We start from the raw sequence: 25,875 nt of genomic DNA on the forward strand, positions 1-25,875 counted from the left end.
GTCACCATGGCGACCTGGAGCCAAGGAGAAGAGAAGATGGGAGAGGACAAGGAAGACGATATGGTGGGATAAGATGAAGGAAATTGGGAGGGGGCAGAACAAAATAAAGGCAAAATAGGAAAAAGAGTGCACTGGGTAAAGACATGGCAGCTTCTCTGTGTTTAGGGTATTGTGTTTTCTCTTTTTTATTATTATTATTTGGCTGTTCAGTGAACAAGTCTTGTTAAAAAAGAGAAAACACATAATCAGGACAAACATGGTTTTCTCACCTTCTCCTTGTTTGTTGCTGTGTATTTGTCACATTAATCGATTTTTTGCCTCCTGGACAAAAAAACAAGACATTTTATCCTTTTTGAAGGTGTTCTTCTAAAACAAATTTCAATGTAAAATTGACCTCGTGTTAACTTACACAGAAATGTGCTCAATAATATGTTCAACATACTGGCTTCATGGGAAAAGAGTTTAACCCAAGGCCAATCTGACTTGATTGGGTACACCTGTTACACTGCCTGTTAACACAAAGCTCTAATTATATACTGTATATTTTAAAAAGTCAGCATGGCAGAAACTCAATCCATTTAGGCATGAATACATGGTCAAGCTGAAGTTCACACTGAGCATAAGAATGGGGAAGAAAGGTGATTTAACTGTCTCTGAACCTGGTATGGTTGTCAGTGCTAGACAGGTTGGTTTGAGTATTTCAGAAGCTACTGATCCACTGGGATATTCCCACACAAGCATCTCTAGAGAATGGTCAGAAAAAGAGAAAATATCCAGCAAGCAGTAATTCTCTGGGTGAAAATGCCTTGTTGATGTCACAGGTCAGAAGAAAATGACCAGAGTGCTTTGAGCTGATAGGAAGACAACAGGTCAAATATACACTTATTACAACTAAAGAAGACGAGAATCTCTTTAGAACAGATCGAATCTTGAAGGAGATAAGCTACAGCAGCAGAGTACTGCACAAAGTGCCACTCTTGTCAGCTAAGAACAGGAAACTGAGACTCACAAAAACTTGATAAAAGAAGATGGGAAAAAATTGTGTGGTCTTATGAAACTTGATTTCTGCTGGGGTATAATAAAGGGAAAAACAGAATTTGGCATTAACACGACAGCATGGATCCATCCCGCTATCCTGGTTCAAGAGCATTGTTGCTGACCATGTCCATCCCTTTATGACTACAGTGTACTTCTGATAGCTGTTTCCAACCAGCTAGCACTCAAACAATCTAAAACTGGTTTCTTGGGCATGACAGTGAGTTCACTGTACTCAAATGGCCTCCACAGCCACCATTAATCTAACAGGGAATGGGAGATTAGAGTCAGAGTCATGGATGTGCAGCCGATAAATCTCCAGCAAATGTCTGATGCTATCACATCAGTGTAGTTACTTGCACTTTGTTGAATTTATGTTCATTCATGAAGAATTAAGGCAGTCTTGAATGCACAAGGTGACCCAACCAGGTACTAACAGGAGGTACCTAACAGAGTGTCTGGTGAGTGTATATTTGCCTTACCAGACCATAACCTTGGAGTTGTAGAGTCTTTTGTGATTAAGCAACAAAAAAATTCAGAAAAAGTCACAACGGTAATCATGTCACCACATTTATTAGACGGGGTGGAACTCATCACCCTGGCACTCAAGAAAATAGAGGAAGCCCATCTAGCAAAAATGCTAGATTGATGCAAAAATGCTGTATTTAACCCAATCTGTGATCTTTGGCCAGTAGATTTGGTCCTCACACTTAATGAAAAGCTAACTGAAGGCAATAAAAATAATAATAATAATGAAAGAGAAAAGAATAAAAAAGAATGATGATGATTACACCTGGGACATCTGTTTGATTCACACCACTAGCACTCCTGCCTCTTTCTTTGATTGCAGACAGCATGTTTTTTTTATACTTTATACTAACTTTGTGGCAGAAAGACTTTCCTGTGCAATCCATTCCAGTTAACTATAAAATTGAATTTGTGCCATGGTGTCAAGGGCTTATTACATTATAGTTCCCAGGTCTTTCTGTTACTTTGATTGTATTTTCATCTTTGTGGTAAACAAGAAAAATTCAGAATGATATTCTTTAGGGGGTTTTGACAAACCTCTAAACAGTGAAGAAATCCAAAATGACTTTGAGCAACACTTAAAAATATAATGCAAGATTTAACTCTTGGAAACAACTAGGGGTTGAGAAACACTCAAGTATCATGAAGCTAAAATTAATAACAGCAGCTATTATCATTTCACAGCAGAACACAGAAACACTGGAGGCTAACTTTCTGAATTGTGCTTTAAATGGATTACTATATATCTGGAACCTATTATGAAGACGCCATAGTATATAAAATGCAGAAAGCAATCGTAAAATGACATAACCAAAGATCTAAATTCCCTCAGTAGATTGTCCACTATGAGGTTTGCTTCCTCATGTCAGCCTGGCTCATATGACAGTGTAATAGCACTCCCATCCCCGTGGGATCCCCACAACTCCTGGGATTCAGTAGGATGCCTGCCTCTCAATGGCCCAAAGCCATGCTGATACCAGTAGAACAAAAACAGTGTGTTACAGAGGAGTTATTCTGTTGCTCTCCTTTACATTGCATTTATCTGGCTAGAATGGCTACTTTCGTGTGCAGGCTGAAGTACTATATGTCTACAACTGCTGGATGGATTGCTGTGAAACTGTACAGACAGCTCTGCTCCCTAGAGAATCAACAGGCAATCCGCTGACTTTTCTTGTAATGCATTGCTTTTAAATTTAATACATACACGCAGGGAGTTCTCATGTTTCACCGCCCGGTAAACTATAACATGACCTGGATGGATTAGGACAAGAATGTGGTTCCTAAACAGCGTAATTAAATTTCCACATATGTCTATTTCTGTTTTTGAGTCAAATGTCTCAAACTGTCATGGTCCGGGAGTTGGACTCATGGTGTTTTTTTAGTTTGTGGACTTTCAAATTCCTCTTTAGTATTTGATGTTCCACTTGGTTCTTAAGTTAGTTTGTTCTTGATTGACTCTGTCCTAGGACTCTTCAGTCTTAGTTCTTTGTTTAGGTAAACATTAATTTCAGTTAGTACTCTGCTTTAGGCTATTTGTCTCTAGTTTTCTTAGTCTTTCCCTTCTTTGTCAAGTTCATATGTTTAGAGTCATGTCTCTATGTTACGTCCACTTTTATTTTGAGTCTTGTGCTTGTCCTTGTGCTTTGTATTTCATTTTACATCCCCTGTCTTGTTCTTATTGATTAACTCCATCTCTACCTTGTTTTCTTCAGTTCTGTCTTGTCCTTCTCATTATCTTCAGTGTATTTAAAGCTTCAGTTTACCTTAGTTCCTTGTTGTGTTGTACTGTTTCACTGCCTGTGTGTTTCCCCGTTCTGATCGATGGACTTTGTCTCTCTGCCGCATGTTGGCATTTCAGGTCTGTTTGGGTCCACATTCCACAATATTTGACACTAATACCTTTGGTGGGCCTTATATTTTTGTATTTATCACTATTATTAGGTCACTGTTTAATTTATACAGTGTTTAATAATTAATATCAGTTCCACTGGCTTCAACTATACTTTAGGGCTAATTGATGTAAAGCAGTAAACTGAAGTCAAAGTCAGTGAACTCTGCAAAAAATGTAACTTGCTAATCACTAGGTTGTTAACACTGATCTAGAATATAATATTACACTGATATTAGCATTTAGCTGAATACCCCATTGTGGCCAATTACAACTTCGGTGAGTTTTTAACCTCAGGAAATCATAAGTTCTACATATTACAGAAAGACAACAGATTGGCATGGGGCTCTTATAGGATGGAAAACATTCCATTACAAAGTCTGTAGCATAAAGGTAATATACTATGAAGAACTCATTTGTACTACTGTGATCTCACAGTCACAGATATCTGACTGATATCATATCAAAGAAAGCTACCCTGAACTTGAAAGGTGATTTTTCTTCTCCTACCTGACAGACATTTAAGACTCTTAAGCAGACAAGGAGACAGACACTCTGGACAAGTGAAAAACTTTACACCACCGCAGACATTGACATGCCAGTCACTGGCTATAATTGATTTTCTTTTAAGGTGTAAAAAAGGTTGCAAACCCCAGTATTGATGTAGCCTCTATCTTAACAAGAAGAGCAAGTGTGCGAATGTGAAAGTGTTCAAGAGAAAAATACAAAGAGACGAACTAAAAAACTGAGTGAAGATAAGAGACTGAGTGAAAGCGTTTGGCAGATATAATTTGTAAATGCATACAGCAAACAGCAGATAAGTGAGCAGTTTAGACTGTTTCACTAGAATAATGGCAGTTGATGGGGATCAATTGGTAAATTACATACAGCACTGATTGCCAATCTATAAAGCTGCTGCTCTTGCACAGCTAAAATAAAAAAAAACTCCACACTAACTCCACACTTGTGCGTGTGTGTGTGTGTGAGCAAAAGATCTGATAGACAGTATTGCAAACACACAAACCCACATGCACACACACACACACACACTTGTGTATATAAGGCTAGGTGAGTGATCACGTACAGTAACTCGCTTGCACATGCATGCATGCACAACTACAAAGTGCAGTGACAAAAATAGTCTGCGAATTGCACTGTCAACAACACCAAATTACAAGACAAGCAGACCTTTTCACAATGAAATCAAATGCCTGAAATGAAAATTGGTTCTCTGCATTTTGCCTGTTAATAATCAAAACACTCGTTTAGTTTGGACTTGACTTCATTCATGAGTGGCTTCCTCAGGTAGTAGAGTTTTTTGTGGTGCTTTTAAGCTGGTTTATCTTACAGCAACAAGAAATAATGATCCAAGAAAAAACAATATGGGGAGAGTTTTCTGTAAATTCAAAAGATTTAAGGCTCTTGATTAGAATATCACACTCATATGATATAGACTGAAGAATACCGGGACACAAACCCATTAATGAGGATCTTGGATGCTGTCAAAACGATTTTTTTTTACATTTTTAAGGCAGACTCAAACTCCACAGTCCGAGACTGTAAAGCCAGGTAAAGGTAAGGTAAAGCCAGACCTCTGCATCCACCCGTTAGACCAAAAGTGATGATTCATAGAGTATCTATCCTGGAAACTTATAAAAAGGAATCTAACAAATGTATTGAATGATAAATAATATTGCTGACATGACATCACAGAGTAAAGTAACAGGATTAAGATGTTAAAAGCTGTTCTGCTGACATGAATTCATTTCATGCAAGTAATGCTGCTAGTTAGACACTGCAGCTGCTGTCTCAGCTAGTATAATTATCTTTATAAAAATGCCAAATTTGATGATATATGGCAAATTGAACTTGTCTCAATACATGCTCAATGATCCAGGTGAGAATATCCTGGAAAGTTGACACAGAGAAAACAAGTTCATTTGTTTCCAGATCAAATGAGTCAACTTTCTGAGAGAGTAAGCTTGCATTTATCTTTATACAGACAACTTTATTTTAGCTTGTCTATAACAGTTAATATGTTTCTGAAAAGACTGCCATTGTTCAAATTCTCAGTGCAGATGAAAAATAGTACACTGTTAAAAAAAAAATCCTAGAAAAACAGTAATATTCCGGCAGCTGGGGCGTCAAAATAATACCAGAAAATAACAGAAAATAACTTTCTCATGAAAATACATTTATTTTCAGTAATGACAATACAGTTTGTTGCCCTAATTTTACATGGGATTTTGCCTTTTTCAAGTGCTTTTAAACATTAAATTGGGAACATGTTAATGTGATTAAACAATGAAATTACCTATAAACAAGGTCAATGAATGTGGCAATATGAATAATAATACTTAAATGTACAGAAATATACAGTTAACAGTTGGTTTAAATAATAATGGATTGCATGCCCTGGGACAGAGGCGAGGCTGCCATATCGCACCTCTGGCCATCACCAGTAGACAGTAGGTGAAGTGTCTTGACCAATGACACAACGACTGAGAGTGTCCGAGCCGGGGCTCGGACCGGCAACCTTCTGATTACAAGGCGAACTGCCAACTCTTGAGCCACGATCGCCCTAAATCTCAGAATCTCAGAAGAGATTTACAATTATGGGGTTTTTTTGTTTTGCTTTTTTCTTGATTGACACAGGTGCTGTGAACAAACAGCTGGGTGCACTTAATAATATTTGGGGAAAAACCTTAAACTTTAACTAGTTAATGATATAATCTGTAGAGTTCTTCTAAAAAGCCCCATTAAAATCTTCCACAACATAAGAATATCAGATCAGTTCTTGGGAGACTATCCTCCCACTAAAACAACCCCAAGCAGCCGTTAACCTACATTTTCAAAACATAACCTGTTACATAAACTGATATGGATAGGGCAGCACGATGGCGAGGTGGTTAGCACTGTTGCCTCACAGCAAGGTTCTCAGTTTGACTCCACCATCTGTGAGGAGTTTACATGTTCTTCTCGTGTTTGAGTGGGTTTTCTCCGGGTACTCCGGTTTCCTCCCACAGTCCGAAGACATGCAGTTAGTAGGGTTAGGTTAATTGGTGATTCTAAATTGCCTGTAAGTGTGAATGGTTGTCTGTCTCTCTGTGTTGGCCCTGCGACAGACTGGCGATCTGTCCAGGATGTACCCCGCCTCTCTCCGTGTGACAGCTGGGATAGGCTCCAGCCCCCCTGCGACCCTGATAAGGATAAGAGGAAGTGAATGAATGGAACCAGTAGATTCTTTTTAAAATCAGGAAACTTCCACAAGTCTGCTCTATGAATTTGTATGTACATGTGTGCTGTTGTCAAAACCTTTAAATGCACATGTATAATCTCAAAAATTGTTTTTTTTAACTTGATATTGTAAAGTAGACTATTATAACATAAACCTGAACTTTTTCAAACTCTACCATGGAGTTTTTGTGCCTGAATAGTTTTGTGTCCAGATTTACTTACATGTTGCCCCAGTGTAGACCGGGTATGGGCAAAAAAAAGTGGACTGTCTGTAATAAAAAAGAGAACTCAGTGAGATTGCATTTAAGAGCGAGGATCTCAGAGTGATCCTCTGAAGTTAATAAATGTCCGGGGGGGCGGGGGATGATTTCCTAACATCTGCGACATGTCATTTACTGCTAATTGTGCCGAGATTCACGATTGAAGAAAGCGTGTCTTATTTTTGTGCTGGATATTGAAATGAAGTGACTGTGCCTGCGTTTAGAAAACTGCACAACTTTTGTAAAAATAACCCATAAAACTGACCACACCTATCAGCACTATTAAGGGATTGCACTCATGTGCTATTTTGCCCTTTTTAGTATATCTTTTAGTATATCTTGCAGTTTGTGTCTAAACTTAAGCAAATAAACAGTGAATGAAACTGAAACTTTAATATGGGCATGAATGAGAGTCAGTCCTCACACCAAAGGGTGACAGTTATGCCTCTGTGTCCCCCACACCTACCACCTCCCTCCTCAGGCTGGGACTTAAATTTAAACACTGCTCTTTCTTACTAAAGAAGCCTGTTTGTTGGACTTGATGGTGTTTCAATTTACACAAAGTGTACATACACAGCTCTGGTTTGACTCAAGAAGGTAAACAGCAAAAGGCTCTTTTATTGCATTTCTGGAGAAGCACCAAAAATTATTTGTCACGAAAGAAGAAAATGAAGGGTGTATAAATGACTATGTAATCTATTGATCCTTGGTATCTTTCATAGAAAGGACAACACCTGAGGGGTAAACTGTAGCTAAAATGAGAGCTTATTGCTTTGATAAACAAAACTAAATCACACAGTAAAATAATATTTTAGATTTTCTACAGGCGGTGATGTATTTTTAAACAAGGTTCAACATGAACATTGAAAGCAAATGCCTGTTTAAAAAAACTAATTAGCTACGGTATGAAGAATGCTCTTTTTCTAAGCTATTGGAAATTTAACAAAGCATTGTCTTAAAAGTTTGGACCCCAGGTCATTAATAAAATAATCATTATCTAAAACTGTCACTATCCCTGTAAGATTATAAACTGTCTAATTAATAATGCATACGATGATAACAGTAGGGATTAAAAAGAATTTGTTCTCTGCCTTAAGCTACAGCTGTAGACACATCCAGCATCAATGACTTTATCTCTGCACCAAAATACACACATACTGTAACCTTGCCACCTTTCTGACAGTGTACTGAAATATCGCTTTATCTGTCTACCATGATTAAATAATCATCACCCGGTGCTGACGATAAAGCACTCACCTTGCCTCAATCACACATCAGGTCTTCCTGAGTCTCCTCCAAAGTAAAGAGGAAGAAAAAGAATTATAGAACAGAGATGGGTGAGGAGAAGAAAGAAAGAGAGTTTGGTTTCAAGCGATTGTTGTGGTATCCCAAATTGAACCACAGGAAATTCAAGAGAGTGAAGAAAAAATAAGAAAGGACCCATGATGATTTTGTCTTAAAACGCTTAATATCCACCATCCCACATCACTGTGATATAAATCAGGTGTTTATTATGCAGTCTAGGCCAAATGAAGCACTCACGGGAATGGAAAACCACAGTACAATTATGGAGATTAACATAGTGAACAGTCTGTAAAAAATTTTTTATATAATCACACCAGAGAATTAAAATTTGAAAACATGCTGTTTTACTGATAATGAAAAAAAAGATCACCAGTTGCTGCATTGTATCTAGTATCACTAAACTCCTTTGAGTCTGTGTGTACGTGTGTGTTAGGGAAGGTGGGTGGGGGATTATCATTGCAAAACGCAGTCTGCTGTAGTGGGAGCTAGCACACAGTGGATACAAAGGTTAGGACTCTAGCAGGTGTGTTTGTCAGTCTGCACTTGATGCAAACTGGACGACAATATTCACATATGATGTCACAGCGATTTGCTACAATACAATCATAAAGAATTAGATGGTGGTGATAGTTCAGATTAAAACGGAGACAGAGTTCAAAGACAGGTTTGATCTACTGATTACTGAGTATTCATGTAATAAGGTAGTAATTATTAAACCATACCCAGTGTCTTAGCCAATGTGATCCCACGGCAATATGACCTCTGATTCAACTTCTAAATATATATAAAAAAAATTTAACATGAAAGTGTAACAGCTTTTTAAAAAAAACAAGTAGAAGATATAAAAATGTATCTTCTTTATAAAGAAAATCACAGTGAAAGGCAAAAAAAACATGCTTGCTTCAACTTTTCAGCTTTCGGAGTACTCTATGTTGCCATCCATTATTTATCCCCCAACCCAATTAAACTGTTAACTGAAAAGGACGCACAATGGGCAAAAGTGGGAAAAGTGATTTGTGTTGTGTATCGACACCTCATTTAACTGCAAGTGCAAGTTCCCCACTTTCACTGGGTGTGAAAAAAAATAAAGAGTGAGAGAATAAAAGATCCAAACCTCGGTTCAGAGTGACAATAAGCTCCTGTGATCATTTAAAACCCTGGGGACTGAAATCAGAGAAAAGTCACTATAAAGAAGATTTCATACACACAGTTTCTGTGATCTTGAGCAGTGCAGTTTATGTCCATGGATCTTATTCCTCAAAGCTCCAAGACAGTTCAGTCTATGTGGACTTTCAACTTTTCTGTTTAGTTAACAATGCATGTCTTCAACTACAATGCTGCACTATTTTTTAATTTTTGTAAATAATCACGGAAATCTTTAAAACCAGTCTAAGAGAAAGAGAATTCACTCTGGAGGTCACACTTTCATCTTAAGTGTTTTTTAAACCACTTGACAGGAAAAGCGTGTTCACTATGCATCAGAGCTTTTATTTAATTAATCAGTCTTAGACTAAGCTTGTCGGCTATAATCCTCAAGATTTTGTTTATTAAAGAAACAGTTGGGTTATTTTTTTAGTACAATTTGTTCACATTTTATCAGCAATGGATTTCAGTGGATTTGCATTCCAAATACCCCACGATGCTGTAGTTCTATTTTAAATTGCTGACTTACAGGCATTTATACCAATAATGCATCCATTGGACATGTCATACACAAATTATGCATTGTGCATGCCATGCATTTGTCTTCTTTAATCAAATGTGGCTCGTTTAAGGTTAAAGGTTAAATTTGAGAAAAGATCATGGTTTTGTCTTTCCAGAGCACACTTTTCTTGTTTGCAAGGATGACTGTTTCATGTTTTCCAACCTTACCAGTTACTGAAGTCTCTATAAAGTCAAAATAATAAAAAAAAATTTTTTAATACTGTACAAAAACAAACAAAGAACAAAAAAACTGACATTAATGTAATCAGATGCTCTTGGGTAAAATTCCACTCAGGATATACCCACACATTTTACCTCATTTATTTACTTTACATTACCTTGTTCAGTGAGTTGCTAAGTTCTAATTAGCAATATGCATTTGTTCATGAGCTGATCCATTTAACATATACTATGTGGTAGGAATGTGGTTTCTAAAGAGGACATGAGGGACAGCTATTAGGTGGGCATGTGCATCTTAAATCAACACACCAACACTGCCTCTTCTTACTGAGATGAAGATGCACCTTGTGTTAAAATCTTAGTTGCTGCACCATGGCCCTTTAAAATACGCTAATATTACTGTCCTCCAGATGCTGTCCTCTATCCTGAAATGATGTTTCAGGATAGAGACTGAATGACTGGATGACTTTGCATGCCCCCCCAAAATACAAAATACTGATACACATTCTGTCATTGTCTCCTCTAGTACTTTTTACTTTTCCTAGACTGCCCTCGAATATCACTAAAACTTTTAAAGTATTCACCATGATTTTGACTTCCCAGATTATCCGCTTCATGATTAATTGTGGTGACTCTTTAAATAAATGACATGAACTGAAGATAACGAGCCTAAAGTAAAGACGAAACTCCAGAGAGCACAGTGCACAGAGCGTGGGGAAAGAAAATCAGTTACAATAGAACTGACATAACATTTAATAGTAATATTATAAGTGATTTTAATAATAAATTGCGTATTGTTTTTTACCATTAAGTCTCAGTATTGCTGTAATCCTCACAATAGAGTGGGCTGGCAAGTGTACAAGCCAATACCAGTACCAGATAAGACTGATGAATCTGGAGTATAAATAATCCAGATTTTTCACAGTATTATCATGGGAAAGAATAGAGACAACACCCTAGAACTTTATTGTAACAGCTGCCAGCTCAATGAGTTCGCTGCAAAGCAGAACAGCTGGGACAAGGACATCTACAGCTGTCACACACTCAACTCACACACACAGACTCACACAGTGTCAAACCTGTAAAGGCTTGCACCATTAAACTGAAGCTATAAATGTCCTGTGAGCACCGATGATACTCACTCTAAACTAGAACACTAATGTTGGGAAATCTGCATAAATCAGACCAATCAGGGTTGGTTTTTTTTGGAAAATGCCATTCATAAAGGCCAACATCTTGGCTTAACAATCCTTCCATTTGGCTTTTGCTGAGTAATTTGTACTTCACTACAAAGTGATTTATGGAGTACATAGCACAACAGCAGCAAATAGCTCCCAGATGAAGATAGCTTGATCTAACCGAGGGCAAGCAGAGGGGAAGGGCTTGTCCAGGTGTTTGGCCACATGCTGGTCTAGTGAACCAGCTGGTTATTATAGGCATTATCCATCAGAACCAAGGTTTCTGTCAGAACCAAAACCTAAAATTATTTCCCTGTACAAATACCTATGGAGTCAGTGATACACTGAGGTGATAATTCTTTGTTGAATCATCATGAAAGGAGCTCTTTGTCACATTTATTTACATTGCCATTTTTAGCTGGAATTTGAAGAGAAAGTCTACTAAACCATTTAACAGGTAGTGATGAATTTTTAAAAATGCAAATAAACCAAAAGAACCTTATAATATGTTACATAATAATGTTCATGCAACAAAAGATATTTATCATCATAGATATTTAGTATTTTTTGTGAAAAAATGGTACATTTTGTGTTTGGCTTCTTCTAGCTTCCATCAGTGATTCCCCACCTCGTGATGCAGTGTCAGCTGTTTACCACATTAGCTCCTGCTTGTGCTCTCACACACAGGCAGCAGCACAAGCCACTGTCAATCAGACCAACATTCAGCGTGCAGCAGGAGCTTCACAGGCACCTTTAAAGTGGAGAAAAAGGTGGGGATGGTAAGCCTGAACCGAATAGGAGGATAACCATATGTGTGTATATAAGATGTGTTTTGCTGCATGTCTTCATGTAAACACATGGAAAGATTTTCGTGTTAACCTGCACCTGCAGACAGTTTATGTCATGTACACATACATATTTAAAAGAAATCTAATGCACATTCTGCTCTTGTATAAATTAAAAATCTCTTAGATGCTGAGAGCAAAAAGACTTTACACATATATTTTAAAAAGCAAATGTAGGATGGCTTTATATTGTAAGTGGTGGCAGGAAGGGCAGTACAGTGATATAATAGTTAACACTGTCATCTCACGACAAGAGGGTCATAGGTTGAAAACCCACCAGCTGGCTGGATCCCCTCTCTATCGTCTGCATGTTAACCTTGTGGCTGTTTTTTTCTGGCTACTACAGCTTCCTCCCACAGTCCACAGTAGGGTCAGATTAACGCTAGAATTTCAAACTGAATGCCAATACACAAAATAATACCGTGTCAACTACTATTTACATGTTCAGCTGCTAGTGAGCAGGTTAGGTTGTTAAATGGACCGTAGGAGTGAACTGTTGTCTCTCTGTGTTACTCTGGCAACCTAAGGTGTACCTCTCCTGACCTAGCACATTGTGCTCCCACTCCATAAACTGGATAAGCAGTTATGGAAAACTGATGGATGGAAGAGGTCTCAGTGACATATTTGGGGTCCCTCCCCATCTGCCTGCTAACGGTTGGTTCTGGCTTCTTGGTTTGGGAGCCAGTAAGCAGAGAACAGAAGGACTATTACCTTAAAAAATGGCATACAGCAATGCAATTTGGACCTCGTTATCTAGCTTGATCACTGACCTCTCTTTTGTTTTTCTAAGGCAGGCTTGGCCAACTCCAGGCCTCAAGGGCCGGTGTCCTGCAGGTTTTAGATCTCACCCTGGGTCTACACACCTGAATTAAATGATTAGTTCATTAGCAGGCCTCTGGAGAACTTCAAGACATGTTGAGGAGGTCATTTAGCCATTTAAATCAGCTGTGTTGGATCAAGGACGCATCTAAAACCTGCAGGACACCGGCCCTCGAGGCCTGGGTTTAGACACCACTGTTCTAAGGTCACCTAGCAGTTTTGTTTTGTAGCCTTTGTTGATGTCATTATCCTGTTGTTTGTTTATTTATTTAGGTTCTTAATAATCTGGTTTACTTTTTCTCATGTGCGATGCCCCGACCTTCGCCCAGTTCATAACACTATACATAAATGAAATGTCTCATTACCAGCTTCACGCATTATCTGATGCTTTACTGATCTAAAGAATTTCCGCAGTGTTCTTTTCAATCTATTTATAATGTTCACATACGAACACACTGAGCACTTACAAAGTACTCTGCCTTTCAGAGGGAGCTAAAAATGCAATTTCTGATTAGCACTGCCAAGCTTTCCAGAAAGCAACAGTGAGATAATTCCCTCAGTGTGTCATGAGGGAATTGTAACTAGCTAAGCATACAATACAGTGACTGCACAGTCAATACTGCAAATGTGAAGTCAGAGAGCAACAGCGTTGTACAGATACTCAAAATGCAGTGCAAGGACATTTTGATCAGACTAAGAGTCAGATTATAAGGTGGTCCAGATTAAAGCTATAAACAATTATTATTTTATGTAAGTTTCTTAGTTCATTAACATACTTTGCACAAGCTAGAACTATTGCTGAGCTTTATAAGCTTCCTGTCCTTAAGAGTGCCATTATCTACAGGAGATTGCCCTCTAAAGTCTCTAATTATTCCTCGAACTATCTTGCAGAGCATCGGGTTCATGGTGCGCCAAGTGAACCATTTCAACCCAGCAGGGTCTGTCCTTTTAGCTTGCGTTAATAAACACCCACTCTGTGAACTGCTGAGTGGGCTCAGCATCAAGGCTGAGGGGTAAAACTTTGTTTTTAGCTGCTGCTTCAAAAACCCATGGCCAGGTGTTTCTCCTGAGTTCAGGTGTGGCTAAAATGACTTCAGAATGGCAAACTGTTTATCTGTTGGGTGCTACAAATAACACAACAACAACAAGCCCACATCACATCCTATGGTAAATATTCACTGTCATTAGGATCATCATGAGAAGGTTTATATATTTAAACAGCTCATGATGTTTTCTTTTGCACCTACATATTTGTGCAATTTCAGTCTTTTAACAATCATAATCAGGGGACTGTCTGTCAGCTAATATGTAAAAGCATTTGACTGCCTAGTTTTTTTTATTTTTATTTTAGCCTGTTTTAGATGCTTTCCAAATCTAAAACAGGCTTCAGCAAGAATGAACTTTATTCAGACACACAAAGATACTCCAGCACATCAGAACATGTAAGAATAATCACACCTTGTGTAGCGATAACCCTTCAAACTGGGAGGTTAATGAAATTCTCTCAGGCTCTCATCCTTCCAACAAGAATTGAAGAACCCTTTAGCTAGGTCAATTTTTTATTTATTTTTTGTTTATTTTTCGCAGTACATGCCGAATTTGTTTAAGTCTTAGTAACGTGACTGCAACTGCTGGTGTTACAATGTAACATGAAGAATTTATACAGCAAACTATATAACTGCAATAAAAAAAACATGCAAACAGAACAAAAACAAAAGAAAACAACAACAAAAACATCAGTGACGCATTAGCTCATCTGGCTCATGATACATCACAGGCTATTATAATGTGTGAAGTACAGAAAGAAAGTGATACGTTTTCTTGGCTGTGTTGCACAAACTAATGTGAATTAAAATCCACTGAGAAGTCAAATAGCTTTGTAAACAGTCATCTCCGGGAAAAAACAGTCTTGTTTCACTAAAACTTGATAAATTCTCTATGGGAAGCAGCAATTGTTGTAAAAATGGAAAAGTGCCCGTAATATAACAACCAATATGACCTTGACTGTGAACACAGTTTGGGTGAAGACCCTTTAGGTGATCGTCGTGTGCAAGCTGCACAAATATTTGACCGATAGTCTTTGAGGACTAGCAATTCTTGTCAGTTGTGAAGGGACGGACACTTCGCCTTTACATAACCTCATCAATCCTAAAAAAGAAAAGAAAACTGGGGGGAACCCATTAAATAAAGCTATCTTACCGGCTATATTTTCAACCCCAGCCAATCAAACATCTCTTTCAAACAGCAGCGGGTTTCCTGTTTTTACCTTCTGTGCACTGCACTGTTTCGCGTTCATTTACTATGAAAAACCGCCTGCAGCACTGAGTGTAGAGAAGTGAATGTAAGCAACAACTGATAAACAGCAACAAAGTGATAGATCATTCTGTCACAGTAATTTGAAACTCCAGCTGCAGATCTCTACATTATCACTTCAACGCTTGCCCATAAACAAACACAGACTACCACAACCGTGCCCCTGCTGTCACCAAAAGTAAAGAAAGTTGATCACAGCGGAAGAGAAATATATAGCGGAAGAAAGACAAATTACAAAAAAAATGGATGCACGCAAGTGACAGGTAGATGAAGGAAAACCAAGTGGTGCGTGAGTGAGAGGAAAACAGTGAGCGGAGTGAGAAGTGGATAGAGATAGAGTGGGGCATCCATCCATCATGCAGTGCTGCTTCTGTCAGACTCAAGTAATAGATGTAGAGATATAGAGCAGAGAGCTGACACTATATCTCCCCTCACTATCTGGGTTAGCTTGTCAGGTCTGCACTGTCACCCTGACCAGGAGGTACAGTTACATGCAAACACATGCCAACAGACAGAAAGACCCACATTTATACAGAGAACAGCGGTTTTAAAGAAAAATTAAGTGAGTTGGGGAAACATATTTTCTAAATCAATTATCCATGTTCAGCTCCTAAATAATTCACATAACAGTAAGCAACTTAATATTAATAAAGTTTTAATACAAAAAAAACTGGTAATCTAGTTTATGTAATGTAAAAAGCAAATCAATGCGGTAAGCATTATGTCATTACTGTGAGCATTGCTAAGAAATATTTGTTCATCTGTCAATATGTCAATGAAATTCAACTTTCAGTTCAAATGCTTCTTTAAATGACTTGTATTCATTATTTAGTATTCAAACGACTCCAGTGCAGTTTGCATGCTGTTAAATGTTAAACGCATAAAGGATGCACTCACAGTAAAAGCCTTTCATTAAAAACGACTGATCAATACTGTAATTGCAAAGCAACAACAGATGTCTTTAGTAATGGCAAGTGTGTTTAACTGCAGTTTGCAACTCATTTCAAAATTCTGCTTTTTTATATATATTTTTTTTCATGACTTAATCTGGTGCACTGTTTACTTTCAGCGAGCTAACCATCTCCACCATAGTCGTGGCCATAAGCAAGATTTGTCCAATGTGATTTTTGCAAACGCCCTGTTATACACATAATTAATGGAAGCACCAGTGGGACAATGAGAATATACTAATAGTTTAATGTAATATGTTGTCTACATATCTAAATATGACCAGATGTATTTTTGTGGCTTCGATAGAGCTGTAAAATCTGAGCTGATTTATTTATGTATGTATTTATTTTTAACAAATCCACTTTTATTTCTCAACTCCAAGCTCCTTTTACAGCAACTTTCTTACCAATACAGGAATACAGGTTATGGAATTGTCACTGTTTGGTACTGAGTATCTCCAGATACCCAAAGCAAAGGTACTGTATGGGAACTGGAAATAACTGGACCAATCATTCTATAGGCAACAAAATTGCTGATGCACACCAGTATATATCCAAGAGACAAAGGCAAGGCAGGCAAGGTGGGTCAAAGGATGATAAAAATAGATCCCCATATTATTCTTGACAAAAGAGGTATTCATAGCTACTACAACCTATTTAGGCCGATGTTCTGTACATTATGTTATATGGAGGGTATGGAAGAAGGTTAACATTTTCTACACTGACACACTTGATTTACATAGTCACAATAAATCAGCAAAATAGCCCATGTTGTACCTGCTGTAGACAAAGTTAGAAAACTTACTGTGGCTTACAGGATGCCTGGTTTAGCTGAGCAATATTGTATCCCACTGCCTGCCTGCTCAACACAGCACCATTCTAATACCATGCTGCTTGGCATTCAGCACACAGCTCCCTCTTGCTCTCCCTCTCTTTCTCCTGGCACCATCCCCCCCACCCTCCTTCTCTTCACCTCTCTCTCCTTTCAGCAGCATCTCTCTCCTGTTCCTCCCTGGTGAGGTGGGATGGCGCCACTGAACCAGCATCTGTTGCCATGCGCATGTACAGGCGTGCGCGCACAAAGACACGAGCGCACACGCACAGACTGTGTAGACATTTAAACCCCTGCCGTAGCGGACAGCATGTCACTGTGTTGAATACATCACAAAGACATAAAACTATAAAACAGCACGATGCCATATCGCAGTCTTAACACCTACAGCTTTATTGCAAAATAGTCATTATTTTTTTCCATCTCCTCCTCTCTCCCTAAGTTTCTGTCATTCTTCTTCCGGTTCGTTTTTCCTTCTTTGTTTCGTTCTCGTTTGTCTTCTTTATGCAAACAAAGAATTTGGTCTTAATTTACCTGCCTTGCTGAATAAAAGTCAACTACTGCACATAATCCAATGGAGTGCAACTCCTTTTTAAAAAAAAATACCTATTCAACAATGTAAACATTACAAAAACCACTACATGTGTTTTCCTTGTACCCTATAGATGTACACATTGCTTCCCTACAGTGATGAAACAGATTTTCTGCGGTCTCTAAAACTCAGTGAGTTTCTCTGTGTGAGTTCCATTTATTTTCTGCTGACTTTTTCACACAGAGGCATCAATCAGTTGGTCTTACACTCCTCCAGAATTTACACTTCTCTTCAGCTTCATTTTTCAATCTGACATTGACAGAATGAGAGGTATTTTATATGATGCCAAAAAATAAATGGGTTTATTGTTCCAAGTTACCGTATTTTGAGCGGGGTTTTGATTGCTTTTCTAGCTAATCATAAATTGATAAATTATGAGCATGAAAAGTCGGACTCGCACTAATGGAGCACTATTGTCATTCAGTATTCATCACTGCTGTAATGTATCGTATGATTTTATTAATAGAGACAGTACCTGATTGTGCTGCTGTAAAAATACACAAGACTGAGACAGATTCTTGTCCACGCTTCTGAAAACCTCGATCCACTCCTTCCTCGCCAAATCAAGCTTTCCGTTTTCCAGCTTGGACTCAGCATGGTTCAATAAACTGTAAACATGATCAAGAACCCTGCATTGTCAGCTGGCAGAAGCAGCAGTGTTAAGGGATTTTTTTTATAGTCGCATGTCTCCCATCAATCACCCACCTCTGGTGCTCTCAATCTGAAAGAAGGACCCACCTGTTTGATTATCTGAATTATAATCACCTGAATTGCTGTACAGTACACATCTGACTACTGTGGTTAAAAGTAATGGCATAATAGAAGCTTTTACAACCCAAATAAATCAGAGCGATCATGAAGGGACACAAGTGTCGGCCCCTCCACTATGTAGGAAATATTTGCCTCAGAACTGTTTAGACACAACATGCAAATCCACTGTCTTTACTAAAGCCATTTCAAAGTCTGCTATTTACATTTTTCAGAAATATGCTTCATGGCTATCTTGCAGAGATATAGATCAGATGAATTTGCTGTAGAGATGAAATTCTCTACAGCAGGAAATTGTGGTGGAAGTTAAGTGCAAGTGAAGCAATGTTGCCTAAAAATTGACAGATAACTAAATAAGATAACATAAAATAGTTTTGAGAGGGATTTTTTTGTTCTAAAATACAATTAATTAATATGTCATAAACGCTGTTTATGCATCAGACTGTGGAGCCAGCCATGCAAGACCCAGTGCATAGCAACAGATTGCATTCAAATTGCATTAAAGAACATGATATATTAGGCGCACAGCACGACAATTATAACATAATATATAACATCATTAATTCAGTGAGCTGTAAAGATGCTGAATTTTCTAGCAAGTGCAAAACCACCACCAAGCACAAAACTGTCCAAGGTGGACTTAAAAGAGAACGTGGTTCTGTCCAAAATCATTCAGTCGTGTAGTAATTTCTACAGTCTTTGTGGCATTCTATGTAGAGGACTACATAGTGAGTTATTTGCAAAATTGCGTAATTGAAACTCGTCAAATGAATCAGCTAAACAAATTAATACTGACAAACATTCTTCTAGTAAAACCAAAAATTTAAAAATTAGTAAATCCAATACTCATAGTACTACTCACATAGCAGTTGATAAGCATATAGCCACATTACACATAGCAGTTGTAATCTGGCACTTTCTTTACTCTTGATTATCTGAGGCTGGCATAATGGTAAGCAATGTCTTGCCAGTCGCTTGGATAGAGATCAGCTATACACTACTTTTCATCACACAGTTCTAGAAAAAGCAAAATGACTGTGTACGCCACTACACAGTGGTAGTACATAGAGTAGGTAGTGATTTTGGACCAAGTCCATGTGTGGCGAAGACTTTTTGTTGGTTCCCTAAACACATGAATGGAATTAAAAAATCAGACAGAGCACGTAGGCTTTCCAAATGTTCTTAGGACTAATGGATCCCATTCTCTGATACAAAAGAGTCATTTTGTGAAGCTCTTTACTGCTTTACATCTATTTCTTTACCAAATACTTTGTGTAGCAAATACCTCTTTTATTCTAGCGTGAATCTTCTAATAAAGTGGTAAATTAAAATCTAGCCAAAATGCAGTACCATTGTAGGGACATCTTGATACCCTATGATATATGCAGCCATCACACTTTCCTCTGTCTTTAACTTTAACCAAATTCAGTTCAATTCAGGTTTATTTATAGAGCACCAATCCACAAGAACAGTCGCCTTCTGGTGCTTTATACTGAGACCATATAACATTCTGTGGTTGGGGGCATCTATGGTATTAGTTTTATATTTACCATTTTTATTATCTGTATACTGAGAAGGCCTGGGACTGTGATGAAACAGATGTTATACTGCAACACCGTAACGACCAATGAAATTATTACTTTTACTTTATGAAATTAAATCCAATGAACCTGTGGTCTGTCATTTATTTCTCGCTTTCAGCAATCAGTGTGGTCTCCGCTGCACTTAACGAACGAAGGCATTTGCATGCATTCTGATTTTCTGACTCACAAATGGGTAAAGGTGTTTTTTCAAAATACCCAAACCAAAACAGTTAAATTGGTTTTCCACTCGTGAAAACAAAAAGCTTTTCTCACATGAATAAATATATTAATATTCAGAGTAGTGTCATGGATTCTCTGACTTCAGAGTGCAAATTGGTCTGTTTATGATCATTAAACAGTCAATTTTTTTAACCAACCAACAACATCATTCATGGACTCAGAGCAACTGCTTTTGGGAAGATAACCTATATTAATAAATATACATTCATACATTCACATATATCTCCAGTAATTCCGGGACACAATAGTTTATATTTTTAACTGCTTCAAGTGAAAATGTCATATTTTCATAAACCAGTGCTTCTTGCCGTTAAGAAATGAAAATAAAACAGATGGCTTTCATCCAATTTTATTTTTTCTTAACCGCCTGTGTGAACTCTCCTGTTTCCATGGCAGTGTGAGAACTGTCTGTTTTTCGATGTATAGTATTCATAAGAGGGATATAAACTTGCATTAATCGTATATCTCAGACAAGAGCTTGGCACGAATATAAGCTATAACTACGCCCTAAGATGTGGTGTGCTCGCTGTGACGTGACAGTAATATATAGAAACAGGAAGTAGTAGCTAATGACAGCATATTTTAGCCCTACAGTGGGAGAAATAATTATTTGATCCCCTGCTGAATTTGTACGTTTGCTAGATTCTAAACAAAATTAACAATCTCTAATTTTTATGGTAGTTTAATTTTAATGGAGAAAGATATATATACAACCAAAAATCAACAGAAAAAACACCATATAAGTAAAATGATTTACATGGCACTGAAAAAAATAAGTATTTGATCCCCAAGCAAAACATGACTTAGTACTTTGTGGAGAAGCTGTTGTTGGCAAGCACAGAATTTAGATGTTTCCTGTAGTTAGTCACCCGTTTTACACATATGACAGGAGGGATTTTGGCTCACTCCTCTTTACAGAAACTCTTGGCTGCTGCTTGGCAACTTGAAGCTTCAAATTTTCTATACGATTTAGATCTAGAGGCTAATTAGGCCACTCCATGACCTGAATGTGCTTTTTCTTTAGCCACTCCTTTATTGCCTGTTTGTTTTCAGTGTTCTGGCTGAGGGAAGGAGGTTTCCATCCAAGATTTTGGCCACTTTGGCGGTGAAGTCGTCTTTTATGTTCAGCAGAAAAATAGCCCCAAAGCATAATGGTCCCACCTCCATGCTTAACTGTTGGAACAGTGTTCTTTGGGTCATACTCAGCATTTCCTGTCCTCCAAACACAGTGACTCAAGTTGAAGCCAAAGCCAGCTTGATTTTGGTTTGATCTGACTGCAGTACTTTCTCCCAAATGATTTAGATGTTCACTGGCAAACTAAAGACAAGCCTGTACATGTGCCTTCTCAGCAGGGTGCTCTTGTGGGCACTGCAAGATTTCAATTGATTACGCTGTGGTGTGTTACCAGTGGTGTTCTCGGTGACTGTGGTCCCAACTGTATTCAAATCACAAACAACCTGTGTAGTTTTGGTCTGGTCCGTTACCTTTCTCATTATCATCCTCATCCCGTGAAGCAAGATCTTGCATGGGGCTCCACACCTAGGGGAAGTAATGGTCATTCTATATTTCTTTCATTTCTGAATAATCGCACCAGCAGTCGTAACCTTCTCACCAGGCTTCTTGCTGATGGACTTGTAGCCCATTCCAGTTTTGTGCAGATCTACAATTTTGTCCCTGATGTCCTCTGATGGCTCTTTGGTCTTGCACATGATGGTGGAGAGGTTGGAATTAAAGAAATTGATTCTGTGGACACATGCACTTTATGTATAATGAATTGAGCTCATGACTATGTGCAGTTGACTGATTATGCAAGTCAGAATTCTGGCTAGGTTGTAGGGAATCAAATATTACTTCTCTTAATGGCATGCAGATCAATTTATAACTTTTATGCAATGTAGGGGTTTTTTTCTGGAGTTTTAGTTGACATCCTGTCTCTCTCCATTCAAATGAAACTGCCATAAAAACTAGAAACTGTTCATTTCTTTCTAAGTGAGCAAACTTACAGATTCACCAGGGGATCAACTAGGTCCCCTCGCTGTACACCAGTTTTAATTCCTATTATACAAAAGGATGAATGAAGAGTATGTTTGTGTTAGTTTGTGGAAAAAAGTCAGCTTTAAATGTTCTTTGTTTATACTTGCCATGTTTAAGGCTTAAAAGTTTAATCTCAACAAAATCTTTGTTCTCTACTAGAATTTTACCGCTGCAGTCTAAAGTGGGTCATGATCAGTGGTACAGTATGCTGACAGCAAGTGCTCTTCATGATTCCATTAACTTCCAACATGCCCCACTGTGTGCCAGCATGCTGATTAATACTGATCATATGCATAAAGAACTTCACTGTGATCTGAAAGGCATTAAAATATCATCATCAACTGAATCTTTCAAAATATTCTGCCTTGACAGCAATTTGAGCCACATTCAAACACGCTGCACTAACACGAGCCAGGAAGAATGACACAACGTAGGCAGGAAAGATTGAATTATCAGAACAAAAAAAAGCTTCAGCTAAGCCACAGGTATACACATTCCAATGAAGACAGGAAAACCAGAAAAGCCCTCCCTGCAAATGTTGTATATTCTTGCATGTGTGTTTACATGTGTTTTAAGGTGGCTTAGAGCCATTGCAAAACCCAATCAAAATGCAAATGAAGCAGTTAGGGATAGGACGAATTTACCAGGTAAAGAGGAGCTGGTGAGCTGACACAGCAACTTAAATTATTGCCCTCCTAAATCTATCCGTCCTGCCTTTTTTTTCTGGTTTCTCCTCCTCTCTTTATATCTTTCTGTCTCCATGGTGCAGCAATGGCAATTGCGCAGCAATCCACTGGATAATACCACATAGTGTCTCCAGCATAGATTGACAGAGTGTTCTACACTTGGCCTCCATATTTTTAGAGCTTTCTTGAGCTCTATCTTTCCTCACTCCTCTTGCACAGCGTCTTGGTCCTTCTCACCACCTGCACCGGCAAGCTAACCCCTCCTCACCTCACCAACTCCCCCCTCATTCTATTTGATTCCATTACTTTCACCCTTCCCCTTATATTCTCTCTACTCACCTTTCCAGCAGAACTCCCTCTCTCTGGCTATTATGCCCTGCCTTCTCCCCCTCCCCTATCACCCAGCCCATCTCCTCTTCCTGCTCCTTCTCTGTATTCCATCTCAGCACCCTCTCTTCTGCCCTCTTCCCCTATCAGATCCCTTTAAGCCCCTCCTGTCTCACTTCTCTCCCTGTTTGTTCTCGTCTCCACAACGGTTCGGTTATTCAGTTCTGCCTTTCTTTCACAACCAAGTCACCCTTTCCCTCTTTAAACTCTCAGACTTCTCTTTTTACCCCATATCCTGCCACGGTCTCTTAACATATCTCTTTATCTGTTTGACACATGTTACTTCACACTTTACCCCTCAGCAACATCATCCCTTCTCGTCTCACCGTCTCTCTTTTCCTCCTGTCTTTAATCTGGAGAGAGGATATCACCGTCTCTGAATCGTAGGGGAGAAAAAAACCCGCCAGCGCCATTATCTTCCCATCTGCCATCTCTTCTGTCTCTCTGTCTATGTACTCAACTCGACTCTTCTAAAATTACAAACCAACCTCTAAAAAGCGATGCGGCATTTTTTTTTTTTTTTTTAAAAAGGAGAACATGCAGACGAGGGAAGGTGGTGGAGGGAACGGGGAGAGGAAATGGTGCGATAATCGGACAGAGGGGAAAAGTAGATAAAGACACTATCATACCTGCGCGTCTGCCTCTCCTCCTCCTGTTGTTGAGGCTATGTCTCCTCTGGTTATTTGCTCCCTTTTCAAGCCAGGTGAAGAACTCGAAAGAAAATACTAAATAATCCCCTTTCTGATCGGAATAATTTTCAAGCCCAATAAGAAAATATATCCACTTTTTTATGTTGTTGTCTGACACCGCGCAAGGCTAACCGCGCTGCGGGGCTGCTGGAGGGGAGACGGGGCAAGCCAAGCGTTTCAATTTAGTTCCCGTTGAGTTTGCATCAAAACCCCTTTACGGGTGCAAGGCCGGTCGCAGTCTATAACCTACAGCTATCCACTGTCCGCTAGTGATCCGCTGGGACAGGACTGTAAGAGAGAGGGGGGGAAACGCCGTTAAACCGGCGCACCGCTGCGTTGAGCGCTCATTTGGACTCCATACGAGCTCCCCCCTGTTTCTGTTTAGACTCCGTTAATCGGTCATTTGAAGGAAAATACACAAACGCTGGAGGTTAGTATCGCTGGGTTCCCGTGTCTAAAGAGTGGAGGAAAAGCGATGTGTAGTAAAGGAAACCACGCTGGACTCCTTTGCCGGTCTCCCCTATGGGTGATCTCCGCTTCCCCATTCAGCAGCTGCCTCTGCTGTCCTAAGGTCCAATCTTACTCCTTCGCAGCTCTTCGTGGTTCATCTGTAGACGCCTGAAACAAAAATCCTGTCAGGGTGATGGTGGGTAGGTGTTATCCGTCCCAAGGTCTTCCACAGGTAAAAATAAATAAATAAATAAAATAGGTGCACGAATTTGTAACTCTTCTCTCCCCACCAAAAAAACAGAAACTATAAAATCACATAGCTCAGTGAAACCGCTGCTCCCCTTTTTCCTCTACACAAGTGACTTTGTCTTGACCTCTCTGCTCTCGGCGTTGTTGTCTGTGAGGAAAGACACAGGACCACACCGCGGGCAGCCGGAGGATGGTGGACGAGGCGTTATAGGTCAGAGAATAAGGCGAGCTTCAGATGGAAGGAGAAACAAATCTCGCAGCGGAAAAAAAAAACCCACATTTAACGTCCTTTAGCTCATGTTAAAAACCCGCTCTGATCCGCCACGATGAGCAGTCCCTCCTGCAGTTACTTTCACACTGTGCGGCGGTTTTTCCCGGGAGGCGATACGCCCACCAGCCCCGCTCCTGTCTGTCTCCTTCCCTCCGTATCTGTGTCCTGCTCTGTCTACTGACAAGTAGCTGCTCCGGGATTACAAGCTGGTGATAACAGATGGATGCCTTATGACGACGGTGGGTGATGCCATCGCCTGGACCTCAGCCTGCAGTAGCTGAAGTTTAGGGTCTGTCAGGACATACAGTAGACAGCCACACTGTCAATAGGTTCTCAAAGTGTGGAGCAGGGACTTGAAGAGGGCCACGTGAATGCAGTTACAGCTGCAAAGCAGGAAAAAGCTTACATTTTATCAGTTGTTATTAAAGGTAGGCTATCTGTTCATGTTCTGGAATGCCACACTGTTAACAATAAAAATCACTGCCAGTATGTCAAAGTTCAAATCCAGAAGCACAACTATATTCATTCTGAGTACATATGCACAAACACTGCTCACTTATACCTGAATATCGAAGCTATTTGACCCTAAGCATACCTCAGGTGCAGCTACTCTAGGTTGCCAGTGGAGGCAAGAGAGATGAGATGCACAGCTCTTGTCTTTAGTCAGGAAGCTCCATGTAATGGGAATGACTCCAGGAACGTACCGGGGCTTTACTTTCATCATATGTGATGTCAAAGGCTTTATGCCTGATAAATACTTGTAATTACCACTAGGAGGGAGAGAGGAGCAGACACTGAATTATGAACCATAAATAATATTAAACGGGTTATGTTAATAAAATTAAATATCA

At 39.1% G+C, this 25,875-nt stretch overlaps 1 protein-coding gene across 3 annotated transcripts in view; it reads right to left on the bottom strand.

Moving 5' to 3' along the window:
- The window catches only part of zgc:172282 (leucine-rich repeat and fibronectin type III domain-containing protein 1-like protein), a 169,045-nt gene extending 143,782 nt beyond the window's left edge, over positions 1–25,263 (bottom strand). Inside the window, exon 1 of one of the 3 annotated variants that reach the window (XM_019345405.2) lies at positions 23,995–25,256. The gene's annotated coding sequence lies outside the window, so the exon portion shown is untranslated. Of the gene's footprint in view, positions 1–23,994 lie in introns of all 3 variants that reach the window. The other 2 variants (XM_003441630.5, XM_019345407.2) reach the window with 2 other exon arrangements.
- Between the last annotated feature and the right edge of the window lie 612 nt (positions 25,264–25,875).

Source organism: Oreochromis niloticus, linkage group LG14 (assembly GCF_001858045.2).
Source record: "Oreochromis niloticus isolate F11D_XX linkage group LG14, O_niloticus_UMD_NMBU, whole genome shotgun sequence".
NCBI lineage: Eukaryota > Metazoa > Chordata > Actinopteri > Cichliformes > Cichlidae > Oreochromis > Oreochromis niloticus.